This window comes from Bos mutus, chromosome 9 (assembly GCF_027580195.1).
Source record: "Bos mutus isolate GX-2022 chromosome 9, NWIPB_WYAK_1.1, whole genome shotgun sequence".
Lineage (NCBI taxonomy): Eukaryota > Metazoa > Chordata > Mammalia > Artiodactyla > Bovidae > Bos > Bos mutus.
The window spans coordinates 28,512,241-28,527,750 of NC_091625.1; positions in this window are offsets into that span (position 1 = coordinate 28,512,241).

Sequence of the window (15,510 nt, forward strand, 5' to 3'; positions counted from 1 at the left end):
CAACTGCTTGGAGCTCTCTTTGATCAGGATCAGAGCCTACGTGTCCAGCCTCGTGGTCTGCAGAAGATAGGCTCAGAGGATTAGAGAGAAGCAGGCACCAGTTAGGAACATTCTTATTGTATCTGGAGAGTCACTCAAGCCATGGGAGATCTGCTGTCCTGAGCTGACTTTCGGGGCTGGTCAGAAAGTTCCCCAGTTGCACCTGCATCTACAGCCATCTCCCCACCCTGAGGAATGAGTCCATCAGATCTCAACTTGTTTCTCCCGCCTTAACAATGCCTGTTAACTAAACTCTGTCTCAAGGATCTTCAAATATTTTTACTTACATACTTTCTACAAAAATTTATCCAATTATGTACTCTTACACACATGTTTAAGTTTACAGGGAAAACTACTACTCATCTTAAGTTTAAACAATTGTGAAGAATCTAAATTCCGATGCATTGTCAATGTGACATTTTAAAATAGACCGTTAAAAACTCCTGGGAAAGTATCCAAAGTGTGATAGCTCCATATTGTGTTGACTGGGCTAGGCCACACTATTTTCCCCAGAATTCTCTTCCCTGTTTGTTTCTGGTAAGGGTGGCCACAGGAAAGGGTCTTGTGAAAAATTTGGAGAAAAGCAGTGATCCGCAGACATTTTGAGGCTCATGTGCATCCTTGCCTCCCTGCTGGCTCACCTTGTCTGTAACTGTGTCACCGGCTCCTTCAGCTCTTCCAGCTCCTGGGACAAGTGTGTGTTTAGCTCTGTGGTCAAGGTACCACCTTCACCTACAAGTCGCCCATGTCAAGACTAGAGGCAGTGAGAACTGACATGGATTCAAGTCTCTTCTTGCTGGAGCTCATGCTGAAAGGATGCGTGTTCTTCCTAACTTTATACCCATTTCCCCTCCCCAACCACCTGCCTTGTTGACTTCAAGATCCAGGGCCAGATACAAATGCTGCCACTTACAGGGACTGTTTAGCCAGTTTCCACAATTGTATCAGATCCAAATGTATATGTGCGTGTATGTGTATGTGTGTGTATGTGTATGTGTCTGTGTGTGTTCAATTGTGTCTGACTCTTTGCAACCCCATTGACTATAGCCTACCAGGCTCCTCTGCCCATGGGATTCTCCAGGCAAGAATACTGGAGTGGGTTGTCATTTCCTCCTCCAGGGGATCTTCCCAACCCAGGGTTCGAATTCGAGTCTCCTGTGGCTCCTGCACTGGCAGACAGATTCTTTACCACTGTGCCACCTGGGCTTAAATCCAATCATTGTGGCAAATCTCTTATTCTGTAAAAATGGAGAAATTGATATAAAGAGGTAGACAGATGAATAGACAGAAATGGTTCTGGTTGAACCCTGATACACAGATCACCAGTGATTTGATCCCCATCATTATTCATTAAAAAAAAAATGATCTATCTCTTCTTGAATAGTCAGAAGTTACTTCATCTATTTTATTCCTTGAATTCACATTTTTATCTCATTTTAACTTAAATGTAATACTTTTGCATTTTACCCAAATATTAATCACTCAATCATACTTCTCTTGAACTAGAATAAATTCATGTTATTTTTTAGAATTTCCTGTGCCCATAATGCACAAGGTATTAAAATATGCTTTATTGATTTTATTCTTATTCCATTAGTAATAGTAAGCAATTGATCAACATTACAGAAATACATCCTTAGTTCTTAAATTTTTTTTTTCCTGGTTAGCTGTTGCTGCTGATACCCCAAAACTCAGGGATTAAGTCAATAATTTCTTTTTTTGGTTCATGTGTTTGTGGTTGGGAGTCTACTTTATTTTAGGTTGGTACTGGTGGGGGCAGATGATCTGGGATTATTCTGCTCAATGTGCTTCTCATCATTTCCATGGAAAAACTGCCTGGACAGACCACTTCTTTCCCATGACTATGATGGAAGCCTTAGAGAAACCAGAAGCATGTAAGTCTGTTAAAACCCAGGCTTATTATCTCTTCCACCAACTCTGTTGGTCAAAGCAATCACAAGGAATTGGGAAATTCAAGATGCTTCCAAGAGAAATACAATCACAGGAAAATATGCTTGTAGTGAATTTGATTGTAAAAGAGTAAAAGTAGAACTGATTAAATCTGCCTTAAAACTCTGCATCAGAACGCAAACATGACAAAAATTCCCCATTGTCAAAGAGTGCATGTCTTTCAGGGAAAATGACTTCAAAGCAACAAGAAGTACCAGGAAATGATGAAAATAATCCAGGTCACTGAGAATATGAAAATACTGCTTACAGTGGTGTTGGGTAAATTCCTGCATTATAATCTGCCAGTTTTTAATCAGTGAAAATGTTAAAATTTTTCAAAATAAAAATTTGATTGATTTTGACATTGGGTAACGTTGGCTGCAGTCCATGGGGTCGCACAGAGTCGGACACGACTGAGCGACTGAACTGAACGGAACTGAACTGAACATTGGCTCAGTGGATTAAGAATTTGCCTGCAATGCAGGAGATATAGGGGATACAGCTTTGATCCCTGGGTCAGGAAGTTCCCTTGGAGGAGGAAAATGGCAATCTATTCCAGTATTCTTGCCTGAAAAATCCCATGAACAGAGGAGCCTGGTGGGCTATATAGTCCAAAGGGTCACAAAAAGTTAGACACGACTGAAGGACTAAGCAGACACACAATCACAATCATATACACAAAAGAAAACTTTATATTTTTGTTTTACACTAAGCTTCAAAAGAAAGCATGAGAGAATCAATCCCCCTTTTCCCAGGAAAATGTAACTTATAGTCATATAGCTTTTGGCTACTCATTGCTGAATTAATACATAAAATAAAAAAATTATTTATTTCAAGACCATTTAAATAGAGAGATGAGAATCCCTTACAGAGATCTGAAAATGGAAAGAAATCATGTTAAGAAGGGTTATCCTTTCTTTTTAAAGTCTCAAAAAGAAACTGAAAATGTCTGTAAGAAATTAAGAATGATTCATACAGCTCTTCAACTTGGCCTTTTGAGAGAACAGATATATTCTACCCTGTGTTTACAGCATCTAATCCCCATTCCTTCCACAAGAAAGCCTGTAATGAAAGCTGACTACGCCACAACATACCCCTAGAAAGAATGATCCGTCTATTTTCCATTGTTTACTGAATTACAAAGAGTTACCATGGTTCAGGCAGCCTCATTACAGGCAGTGCTAAGCATGCAGTGTGAATACAGATTACACAAAGGCACCAGGGATGGTGAGGTATGTAATCCAAAGGTTCCTTGTTTTATAGCAACAAAACAGTCTGGTAAATGGTGAGCATAGCAAGAGAGAGAAAAAAGCTCAATAAGACATAGGTAAGTCACATTTTATGTAAAATGTTCCTTAGCTTTTTAGTGGAAGATAATTGCTTTCTAATATTGTGCTGGCTTCTGCCATACCATCAGCATGAGGCAGCCACAGGTATACAAGTGTCCCCTCCCTCTTGAACCTCCCTCTCATCTCCCACCCCTCTAGGTTGTCACAGAGCACGGGGTTGAACTCTCTGTGTCACATGGCAAGTTCCCATGGATATCTATTTTTATGTAAAATTTTATAAGTTACCTTAAGCAGTTAAATAGTTTAACACTAAAGCCAAAAAAAAAAAAAAGGATATTTTAGAAAGTAAAGAAGTGTGTAAACAAAACCAACCTCAAAATTTTGCCCCTAATCTTTATGACTTGGTTTAAGTATTCCATTTTTTTTTCAAACCACAGACTGTAGGAAAAACAATCCTTGTTGCTTCAATACTTTTCAATTTCTTTTGCTTTGTTTTACTAAGGTCTTTCGGAGAAGGCAATGGCACCCCACTCCAGCACTCTTGCCTGGAAAATCCTGTGGACAGAGGAGCCTGGTGGGCTGCAGTCCATGGGGTCTCGAAGAGTCGGACACGACTGAGTGACTTCCCTTTCAATTTTCACTTTCCTGCATTGGAGAAGGAAATGGCAACCCACTCCAGTGTTCTTGCCTGGACAAGCTCAGGGACGGTGGAGCCTGGTGGGCTGCCGTCTATGGGATCGCACAGAGTCGGACACGACTGAAGTGACTTAGCAGCAGCAGCAGCACTAAGGTCTTTAGCTTGGAAGCTTCTCTCTAATTAACTCTGCTATACATTGGTGTGTTGTTTCAAATGAAATTGTAGGATTTTTCCCTTGTGAACAAAGAGACTGATGGAGGCATGTCCAAGGAACATATCATCTTTTATTATCAGAGGCTCTGAGGACCCAGAACCGGTTCAGAAACTTGAAAACTATTCCATAAACTGAAGTAATCAAGTATATAGGAGCTAATTTTGTACCTTGTATAAGGTGAATGTTCAGTAGATCAAGTTAAATGAATAACTTAGATCCATTAAATACATACAATGAGAGGTTAGAATTAAAAGATAAATTTTTCTAGTAACATATTGAAAGTAATGATACATTTACCATATACAAATCAAGACTAAACAAAAAGTCTCTTATACCTAAAAAGTTACATTTTACCTGTGTGATATGTGTTAGTCATTAAGTTGTGTCCCACTCTTTGTGTTCCCTTGACAGTATAGCCCTCCAGACTCCTCTGTCCATGGAATTCTCCAGGCAAGAATACTGGAGTGGGTTGCCATTCTTTTATTCAGGGGATCTTCCCGACCCAGGAATCAAACCTGGGTTTCCTGCATTGAAGGCAGGTTCTCTACCATCTGAGTGCCTACTCTGAAGTAAAAGAAAAAGGATAAATTCTTTCTTACAAGATTCCTAAATTATGTCTGTCAGGAGAAAAAAGAGACCAAAATACAAAACAGAAGTTTTAATATAAAGCAGGTCAAGACAACATCATGAAGTCTTCATCGTGTTTTCAACCTATCAATAACAATCAAGTGAATGTTTCCTCCTAGGGAGGCATGTAGCATCAAAAGAATATTAATTCTGAGGTCTCAGAACAGGCAATTTGTAACAGGAAAAGAAGCAAGAGGTTACTGAATAACAACATTTTGAAATAGTGACAGACAATCTTGGCAATAATCCATTGTGTAACTCAATTGTGAAGCACATAATTGAAATTGTTTTAGTAGAAGAGTTTGTTATCTGTTGCCCTATGAACCTGATGAATTATACATCAATGTAGAAGTGCTGGGAACTGCAAATTTGACTAGTGTAGTGGAAAGAGTACTGAGCTTGGAGTCAGAAGGTGTGGACTGTGGTTCAGCTCCTTTACTTACTTGAATATATCCCTTGATCAGGTTACTTAATCTTTCTGAGTCAAATGTGCCTATCAGTAATGTAGCAGATGATCTAAAATGCTTTTGAAATATTAAAGAAGTAAAGGAATTATTATTTTGAGAGTTCATGTAGGAAATATACACAAAGATACGTAGTTTTATTTTAAAATGTTAATTTCTTTAATGAGCAATTTATGGGCATTTAAATGGACTGAACTGATAATGACTTTAAAAATGAAAGTTCACTATATATGCCTTACATGTCTTCAGGTGAACTTCAGTGTCAAGGGACATTGTTCTAGCAGCTCTTCTCCATGAATTCACAGAATAAAATAAAAAAGCACAGCAATAATTTAAGCTCCATAGAGGCAGGGGTATTTCACCCTATATCCCCAGTGCCTAAATAGCAAGGCTATGGTTTTTCCAGTATCATGTATGGATGTGAGAGTTGGACTGTGAAGAAAGCTGAGCGCCGAAGAATTGATGCTTTTGAATTGTGGTGTTGGAGAAGACTCTTGATCCAACCAGTCCATTCTGAAGGAGATCAGCCCTGGGATTTCTTTGGAAGGAATGATGCTAAAGCTGAAACTCCAGTACTTTGGCCACCTCATACGAAGCGTTGACTCATTGGAAAAGACCCTGATACTGGGAGGGATTGGGGGCAGGAGGAGAAGGGAACGACAGAGGATGAGATGGCTGGATGGCATCACTGACTCGATGGATGTGAGTCTGAGTGAACTCCGGGACTTGGTGGTGGACAGGGAGGCCTGGCGTGCTGTGATTCATGGGATCACAAAGAATTGGACACAACTGAGCGACTGAACTGAACTGAACTGAAATAGCACCTAGCGTGTAGGAGGAATTCCATAAATATTTCATGAAAGAATAAATTAATTAACCAGGACTAAGAGTCATCCTGTTGTCAGAATCCAGAAAAAACTTGAACTGATAACTTGATGGGAAGAATAATTACTGATCTCTGCATAATATATACTTAACCAATGCAGATCTGCTGGTTTGAAAGAAAAAGAGAAACCTTTGCCCTTCTCCCACATCTGCTACTTGCTCAGAAGAAAACATTCACCAGCTGGAAATCTAGACATATACTTCTCTCCAGCCAGAGCACAGAAACTTGAGAATTGGTTTCCCTCATCCTTAATCAGTCAATGAGTATTCTGTAAAAAAAAAAAAATAGACTAAAACCCTCAGAAAATAAATAGGCAAGAAATAAGGAGGAGGGAAGGGGCTTCCCTGAACATTTATGTTGCTTCCAAGCCTTGGCTGTTCTACATAGTGCTGCTATATTCATTGGGATGCATCTGTTTTTTCAAATTTGAATTTCATCTTTTCCAGACGTACAGCCAGGAGTGGGATTGCCACATGCAGTATCATATGGTAACTCTGTTTTTAGTTTTTAAGGACCCTCCATAGTGTTTTTCAGAGTGACTGATTACATTCCCATCAATAGTATAGGAGCATACCCTTTTCTCCACACTTTTCGCAGCACAAAAATGAGCTTTTATTGGTGAAAACAATGCCCTGTGGACTAGCAAAATGAATGTTGGAAAAGAGCCCTTGAAGGTGAAATTAAAGATATGCAAAATATATAGATTAGCTAAAATGGTACGGATAGACAGATAATGATAGAGAGATAAATAGGCAGACATAGACATACACACGTGTATTTTTTTTAATAGACATTCCTCCTATCATACGCAAGCAAGGTAGATGAGCCCAGGAGGCAAGCAGCCTCACCTGTAAGGATGATACCTTAAACAATCCTCACCTTTCTGCCTCAGAAGGTGAACTCCTAAGGGTTTTAAAGCAGTGCCCCATGGAGCTATATTAAAGCATAAGCTCAGCAAAGAAAAAGGTGCATCCTTATATACTCTCACCAAAACGTTCTTTCATATTTTGCACCAAACATAAAAGTTCATAAAATCTCTACAATTAAAAACATGACCATAAATAAACCTCATGTTTCCCAGTGAGATCACATGCCATTGTTAACCTTCACAAACTGTTCTGAAAATTTGGTAACCATTGAATGCTTGGAAATGACTTCTTGTTGCACAGATGCAGAAATATAAAACAATGACTTTTTATTTTTAAATTTGACATTTTATTCATGTTAAATTATATTGCATTCCTTTTGATTTTTTAAAATATTATTTCTCTTGATTACTACGTGTTTTGGCACCTCTTCAAAATTTGCACCAGAGGCTAATGCCTCGAGCGCCCTGATTTTGAGCATCTGAGGAGACTGTAAGACTGAAACATTGTATCTCTAGAATTTGGGGGTTTTACTCTACCAAATCTTTTATCCAAGGTACCACTCAAAGAACCCCAAGGAATGGAGAACTGGATCTTCTAGAGACTATAAAATGAACATTGTAAAATGTCTGTTATTTGGTCTTATATTGTATTGTTTTGTATGTTATTTTACTATTAAATATTTAGTTAGTAAATGTCTGTATGTGTGGTATGATCTGGCTGAAACTTGCTCTCACTGTTACCTGACAAGTAAGAATTTGGGGATGGCTACCTTTATCTGCCAAAAGAGAATCTGACAATAAATTGACTTGTCAATGCACAGCACTCAAGAAAACAATGGATGAGGTCAATCAATGTAGTTAAATAAGATAAACTATGTAATTTAAGATAAAATATAAATTTTGTTTTAAAATATTTATTTTATCAATATATTCATATAAAATATAAATTTTATATCAAGTATAAAATATTTATGTATTTTATAAATATATTTTTCCTTACTTAACTACATTTTCTAGCCCTTACTACGTGTCAAACATTGTTTTACATTTTTTACAAAAATTCATTCATAGGAAGTGTCTATGTGAAGTACTATTATTACCTCTATCTCACAAATGAGAAAACTCTCTTCTTTTTCTTGGTAAAATCCAAAAGTATGTGTACCTCATTTGAAAATGCATGACAGAAAAAGTCCACAGTGGGTATTACACAAAACTAGTGTAGCAAAAGGAAACAAAACAATAAGCCTGTAATATTCATTTATTTATTCATTTGGGTGCAACGGGTCTTAGTCAAGGCACATGGGGTAGAGTTCTCCCACCAGGGATCAGACCTGGGCCCCTGCATTGGGAGTGCAGAATCTTAGCCACTGAACCACGAGGGAAGTCCTGAGCCTTTAAACTAAGAGTGGGACAGTATTTCTAAATTAGCTCATCTCAAAAACCAAAAAATAAGTTTTGAAAATTTGTTAAAATCCTCAATCAAATGCAAAAGCTCAAGAACTTATAACTACATAGGATCAGGCAAAATAAGAAAGTGTATCAGGAAGATTTATCTACTACAACAGTTTTTTTAGACGAGGAAGGAAGTTTTATTATCAAGTTAACGTAAATCTTCTTAAAGACTGTTAAGTGCTTCTGCTCCACCCTTGGCTCAAATCTACTTAAAAATTGCAGCGCTGATTGACAGAAAAATATCTGTGGTTCAGAAAAGTGTCTCGGAAAACAACTTATGTTCCTTCTAAGAGTTTCTAATATGAATTTGGGGGGAAAAAAAAGCAGAGCCCACAGTGTGGACGCGTCCCTGCTCAGTCATGTCAGACTCTTCGCGGCCACGTGGAAGGCAGCCCGCCAGGCTCCTCTGTCCATGGGATTCTCCAGCAAGAATACTGGAGTGAGTTGCCATGCCCTCCTCCAGAGGATCTTCCTGACCCAGGGATGGAATCCATGTCTCTTGAATCTCCTTCATTGGCAGGTGAGTTCTTTACCACTGCACCACCAGGGAGGCATGAATTTAAAGGAAGAATATTTCTGGACTTACATCCTTTTATCCTGATAGATCTTTTCTCCCCCAGCTTTATTGAGATATAATTGACATATAACATCGTGTAAGTTCAAAGTGTGCAACACGTTGATTGATTGTGTATTGCAATACAGTTACCAACTTAGCATTAGTTAACACCTCCATCAGGTCACATAAGTATCATTTCTTTTTGTGGTGAATATAATAATTTTTAGTTATCCACTTAAGTGTATGTTTTCTTTCTTGTTTCAGGTTTCAGTTACCTTTGTACTCTAGTATCCAGCACAAACCTTGCACATAATAGGCATTAAGAAAATGTTTGATGAATAAATGTGTGAATCTATTACTCCTTTTTCCTGAAACAATTATCAAACATATGAGTAACTTAAATAAACACATTATGGCTTCTAAACAAAGGAGCCCCCAGTTTGATATTCTGTGGCCTATTGTTCTCAAATGTAGAAGGTAAATAGACTCTTAAATGTACTCTTATTGAAAAGATCTTGTTTTGATTATAAAGCATAAAGATTCCAAATGAAAGACTTTGGTTCTTTCTTCTATAGCAATCATATCGATTAAAATATAATAATGAGTAGATGATATTTTAAAAATTTTAATGACTTTTTTCATTTCCAAAGGATACTAATATCCTTATACATCTAAAATCAATGCTACCAATCCTTGCCAAACAAACAAATGATTAAAAGAAACTATATATGTTTCAGCTAAAGATTCCAGCTAGATTTTAAGGGAACTAGTGATTAATGAATTTTCAGGCGAATAGAAACTGCCTCAGGCTACCACTTCAGTGTTTTGACCCAAGCTGGCAGTAATTTACAGGCTTAACAGGAAAGAAGACCAATGGAGACTATAGCACAATGCTCCTTGTAACTCCAGTCCTTGTTCCAAGCATACTTCCATGGCTGTCTGGGTGATCGAGAATAAATGCTTTCAAGACACACACATAAAAGGGGTTTTGTAAGTAGTATCCAGCAGGAATTTCAATATTAATCAGCAAAATACAAAAATCTGCCTGACAGACTGATCGGAAGAGGTTTTTCTTCTATGTTGTGACAGACATTTCCATGTTTGTGCAATCACATGATTTTAGACAAAGCAATCATTTTAGCAACTTTTCATCATTCTTTCCAAATACTGAAGACTTAAGTGGACATCTTTGTAATACGGTTGTATTTCTGACACTCTTTTTGTGAATGGCAGTCACAGCCCCTACTAATTAGTGTCTGGGAATGACGTCCATTGTAATGACATCCACCTTCAGGTTGTACTATTTAAAACATTTTAATTGTTAAATCAGTTTGAGTTACATGCAATGTGGTTCAAAGGCAATCAGTGTTCCCAGTAAACTGCGTGCAAACACACACACTGCTGCTGCTGCTAAGTCACTTTAGTCGTGTCCGACTCTGTGCGACCCCATAGACGGCAGCCCACCAGGCTGCCCCGTCCCTGGGATTGTCCAGGCAAGAACACTGGAGTGGGTTGCCATTTCCTTCTCCAATGCATGAAAGTGAAAAGTGAAAGTGAAGTCGCTCAGTTGTGTCTAACTCTTAGCAACCCCATGGACTGCAGCCCACCAGGCTCCTCCATCCATGGGATTTTCCAGGCAAGAGTACTGGAGTGGGGTGCCATTGCCTTCTCCGGCTATATACCCAGAATGCAGAACAGTGCCTGTAACATTACAAGAACCCCATACATATTTGTGGACAGAATTGTGCTGTACAAAACTCAGGGGTCAGCTTTATTTGCGTATTCAACTGCATGTTCCACAGAGCAACACTGAAAAATATGAGATTCTGTTTTCCTTAACTTTGTCTTCCATCTTCTGTACTCCCAAGTTCTTGTCAAATCTACTCTGCTCCTTTTCATCATTTAATAATGTCAAAAATCACATTAATATTTATAACTTTTATACAACGTTTACAACGTCCAGGAACTGAGCTCTGCACTTGTCATTTTCACTTAATTCCTACAACACTTTTATAAAACAGGTGATGTTATAACTCTCAATAAATGAGACAAAATGAATTACAGAGAGATTGAGTGCCCTGAACTATTAATACACTCAAAATGAATGGAGGAGCTGAGACCAGATCACAAATACCTCAAACTAGAATCCCTGCCCTCATCAACTTATTGTATCACTTTCCAATGATCTTCTACTCACTAAGCCCTTCTCCCTACCACCATGTCAGAGGACAGGTTACACTTCTTTTCTTATGTCTGAAAATCCCCACTTTCCTTCTCAGGTCTCTTCCCCAACCCACCAGTGCCAATGCCAGAATCCATCCTCTTTGTCTCAGCTGGAGTGAGGATGCTCTCAGACAGGTAGGGTGGCCGACTAACCAACTCATTACCCATTGGTGTAAATAAGTTCCCATCAATGGACTGCCTAAGCAGCATTTCCATTTTCAACAGTTAATCTCTGCTGATTAATGATAATAATAAATGGTTTTATCTATTCATTAAGGAACGTGGACATCAGCAAGAATTTGAGGAAAATATCTTCCAATGTAGACATAATGTAATTCATCTGATGCATGCATGTGTGGTTAGTCGTGTCTGACTCTTTTCAAGCCCATGGACTGTAGTCCACCAGGGTCCTCTGTCCATGGGATTCTCCAGGCAAGAATACTGGAGTGGATTGCCAAGATTCTCCAGGGATCTTCCCAACCAGGGATCAAACCCAGGTCTTCAGCCTTGCAGGCAGATTCTTTACAGTCTGAGCTGCCAGGGAAGCCCAATTCATTTGCTATTGCTCATTATAAAGATTACTTACCTATTAGTCAAGCATTGTGTTAAGCAAGGAGGATCAAAGTTGAGTAAAGCAGAGCCTTGTCCTCTCAGAACTAAAGGAAGAGAGAAAATGAGAGAAAGGAAGGCATAATAATGGCATTGATTGTTTTAAATAAAGTATGAGAAAAGGAGAACAAGGAGAAAAAATTATTTCTGTCTGAAGAGGTTAGATAAGTTTTGACAACAAAGGTAATTTTTATGCCAGGTCTTTAAAAATAATAATATTAGAGAGATAAAGATATGGGGGTCCTTGGTTTCAAAGAGGAACAATGTGAGCAATGATAAAGAAATGGGTAATTGCATGGACGGACCTAGCAGGCATTGTGCTAAGTGAAATAAGTCAGAGAAAGACAAATACTGTATGACTGCAGTTATGAGAGGAATCTAAAAAACAAAACAAATGAACTATCATAATTCAACAGAAACAGTTATAGATGCTGAGAACAAATAGTTGGTTGCCAGAGGGGAAATGGGTGGGGTATGAATGAAACAGGTAAAGAGAGATTAAGAGGTATGAACTTCCAATTATAAAATAAATGAGTCATGGAGATGAAATGTACAACATGAGAATTTAATCAGTTATATTATAATACCTGTGTATGGTGACACACGGCAACCAGACTTTTCGTCATGATGATTCTATAGTGTAAAGAAATATCCAATCACTATGTTGTGCAACAGAAACTAACATAGTGTTGTGGGGCAATTATACTTGAACTATTAAAAATGTATTATATGTAGACACTGAGAGTAAATGCATCAAATGCTCATGGTCATTACCTCTGAAGGGTGTGGATTATGGGTGATTGTTATTTTTTACTTTATCCTTTTATGTATTTCTAGTTGTCTAAAATGAACATGTATCACTTGTAAAATTAGAAAGAAAACAATTAAAGATGAAAAATAAATATATCCTAACCGCGTCCGAGGTCAAGGGCAGTGGCCGGGAGGAGCTACCCCACGCCCCCACACCTGAGGCCAGGGGCGGCGGCTGGGAGGACCAACCCCACACCCAAGGAGCCATGGCTACGCAAGCGCAGGAGGGCCTAGAGGAGCTATCCCATGTTGAAGGTCAGGAAGGGTGGCAGTGAGGAGATACCCCTCGTCCAAGATAAGGAGCAGGGGCTGTGCTTTGCTGGAGCAGCCGTGAAGAGATACCCCACGCCCAAGGTAAGAGAAACCCAAGTAAGACGGTAGGTGTTGCAAGAGGGCATCAGAGGGCAGACACACTGAAACCATACTCACAGCTAGTCAATCTAATCACACTAGGACCACAGCCTGGTCTAACTCAATGAAACTAAGCCATGCCCGTGGGACAAGCCAAGATGGGTGGGTCATGGTGGAGAGATCTGACAGAATGTGGTCCACTGGAAAAGGGAACGGCAAACCACTTCAATATTCTTGCCTTGAGAACACCATGAACAGTATGAAAAGGCAAAATGATAGGATACTGAAAGAGGAACTCCCCAGGTCACTAGGTGCCCAATATGCTACTGGAGATCAGTGGAGAAATAACTCCAGAAAGAATGAAGGGATGGAGCCAAAGCAAAAAGAATACCCAACTGTGGATGTGACTGGTGATAGAAGCAAGGTCCGATTGTGAAGAGCAATATTGCATAGGAACCTGGAATGTCGGGTCCATGAATCAAGGCAAATTGGAAGTGGTCAAACAAGAGATGGCAAGAGTGAATGTCGACATTCTAGGAATCAGTGAACTAAAATGGACTGGAATGGGTGAATTTAACTCAGATGACCATTATATCTACTACTGTGGGCAGGAATCCCTCAGAAGAAATGGAGTGGCCATCATGGTCAACAAAAGAGTCCGAAATGCAGTAGTTGGATGAAATCTCAAAAACGACAGAATGATCTCTGTTCGTTTCCAAGGCAAATCATTCTATACCACAGTAATCCAAGTCTATGCCCCAACCAGTAACGCTGAAGAAGCTGAAGTTGAACGGTTCTATGAAGACTTACAAGACCTTTTAGAACCAACACCCAAAAAAGATGTCCTTTTCATTATAGGGGACTGGAATGCAAAAGTAGGAAGTCAAGAAACACCTAGGGTAACAGGCAAATTTGGCCTTGGAATATGGAATGAAGCAGGACAAAGACTAATAGAGTTTTGCCAAGAAAATGCACTGGTCATAGCAAACACCCTCTTCCAACAACAAAAGAAAAGTCTCTACACATGGACATCACCAGATGGTCAACACCAAAATCAGATTGATTATATTCTTTGCAGCCAACGATGGAGAAGCTCTATACAGTCAGCAAAAACAAGACTGGGAGCTGACTGTGGCTCAGATCATGAACTCCTTATTGCCAAATTCAGACTTGAATTGAAGAAAGTAGGGAAAACCACTAGACCATTCAGGTATGACCTAAATCAAATCCCTTATGATTATACAGTGGAAGTGAGAAATAGATTTAAGGGCCTAGATGTGATAGATAGAGTGCCTGATGAACTATGGAATGAGGTTCGTGACATTGTACAGGAGACAGGGATCAAGACCATCCCCATGGAAAACAAATGCAAAAAAGCAAAATGGCTGTCTGAGGAGGCCTTACAAATAGCTGTGAAAAGAAGAGAAGCAAAAAGCAAAGGAGAAAAGGAAAGATATAAGCATCTGAATGCAGAGTTCCAAAGAATAGCAAGAAGAGATGAGAAAGCCTTCTTCAGTGATCAATGCAAAGAAATAGAGGAAAACAACAGAATGGGAAAGACTAGAGGTCTCTTCAAGAAAATTAGAGATACCAAGGGAACAGTTCATGCAAAGATGGGCTCGATAAAGGACAGAAATGGTATGGACCTAACAGAAGCAGAAGATATCAAGAAGAGGTGGCAAGAATACACAGAAGAGCTATATAAAAAAGATCTTCACAACCCAGATAATCACGATGGTGTGATCGATGACCTAGAGCCAGACATCCTGGAATGTGAAGTCAAGTGGGTCTTAGAAAGCATCACTACGAACAAAGCTAGTGGAGGTGATGGAATTCCAGTGGAGCTATTTCAAATCCTGAAAGATGATGCTGTGGAAGTGCTGCACTCAATATGCCAACAGATTTGGAAAACTCAGCAGTGGCCACGGGAGTGGAAAAGGTCAGTTTTCATTCCAATCGCAAAGAAAGGCAATGCCAAAGAATGCTCAAGCTACCACACAATTGCACTCATCTCACACGCTAGTAAAGTAATGCTCAAAATTCTCCAAGCCAGGCTTCAAGAGTATGTGAACCATGAACTTCCAGATGTTCAAGCTGGATTTTGAAAAGGCAGGAACCGGAGATCAAATTGCCAACATCTGTTGGATCATCAAAAAAGCAAGAGAGTTCCAGAAAAACATCTATTTCTTCTTTATTGACTATGCCAAAGCCTTTGACTGTGTGGATCACAATAAACTGTGGAAAATTCTTCAAGAGATGGGAATACCAGACCACCTGACTTGCCTCTTGAGAAACCTGTATGCAGGTCAGGAAGCAACAGTTAGAACTGGACATAGAACAACAGACTGGTTCCAAATAGGAAAAGGAGTACGTCAAGGCTGTATATTGTCACCATGCTTATTTAACTTACATGCAGAGTACATCATGAGAAACACTGGGCTGGAAGAAGCACAAGCTGGAATCAAGATTGCCAGGAGAAATATCAATAACCTCAGATGTGCAGATGACACCACCCTTATGGCAGAAATCGAAGAA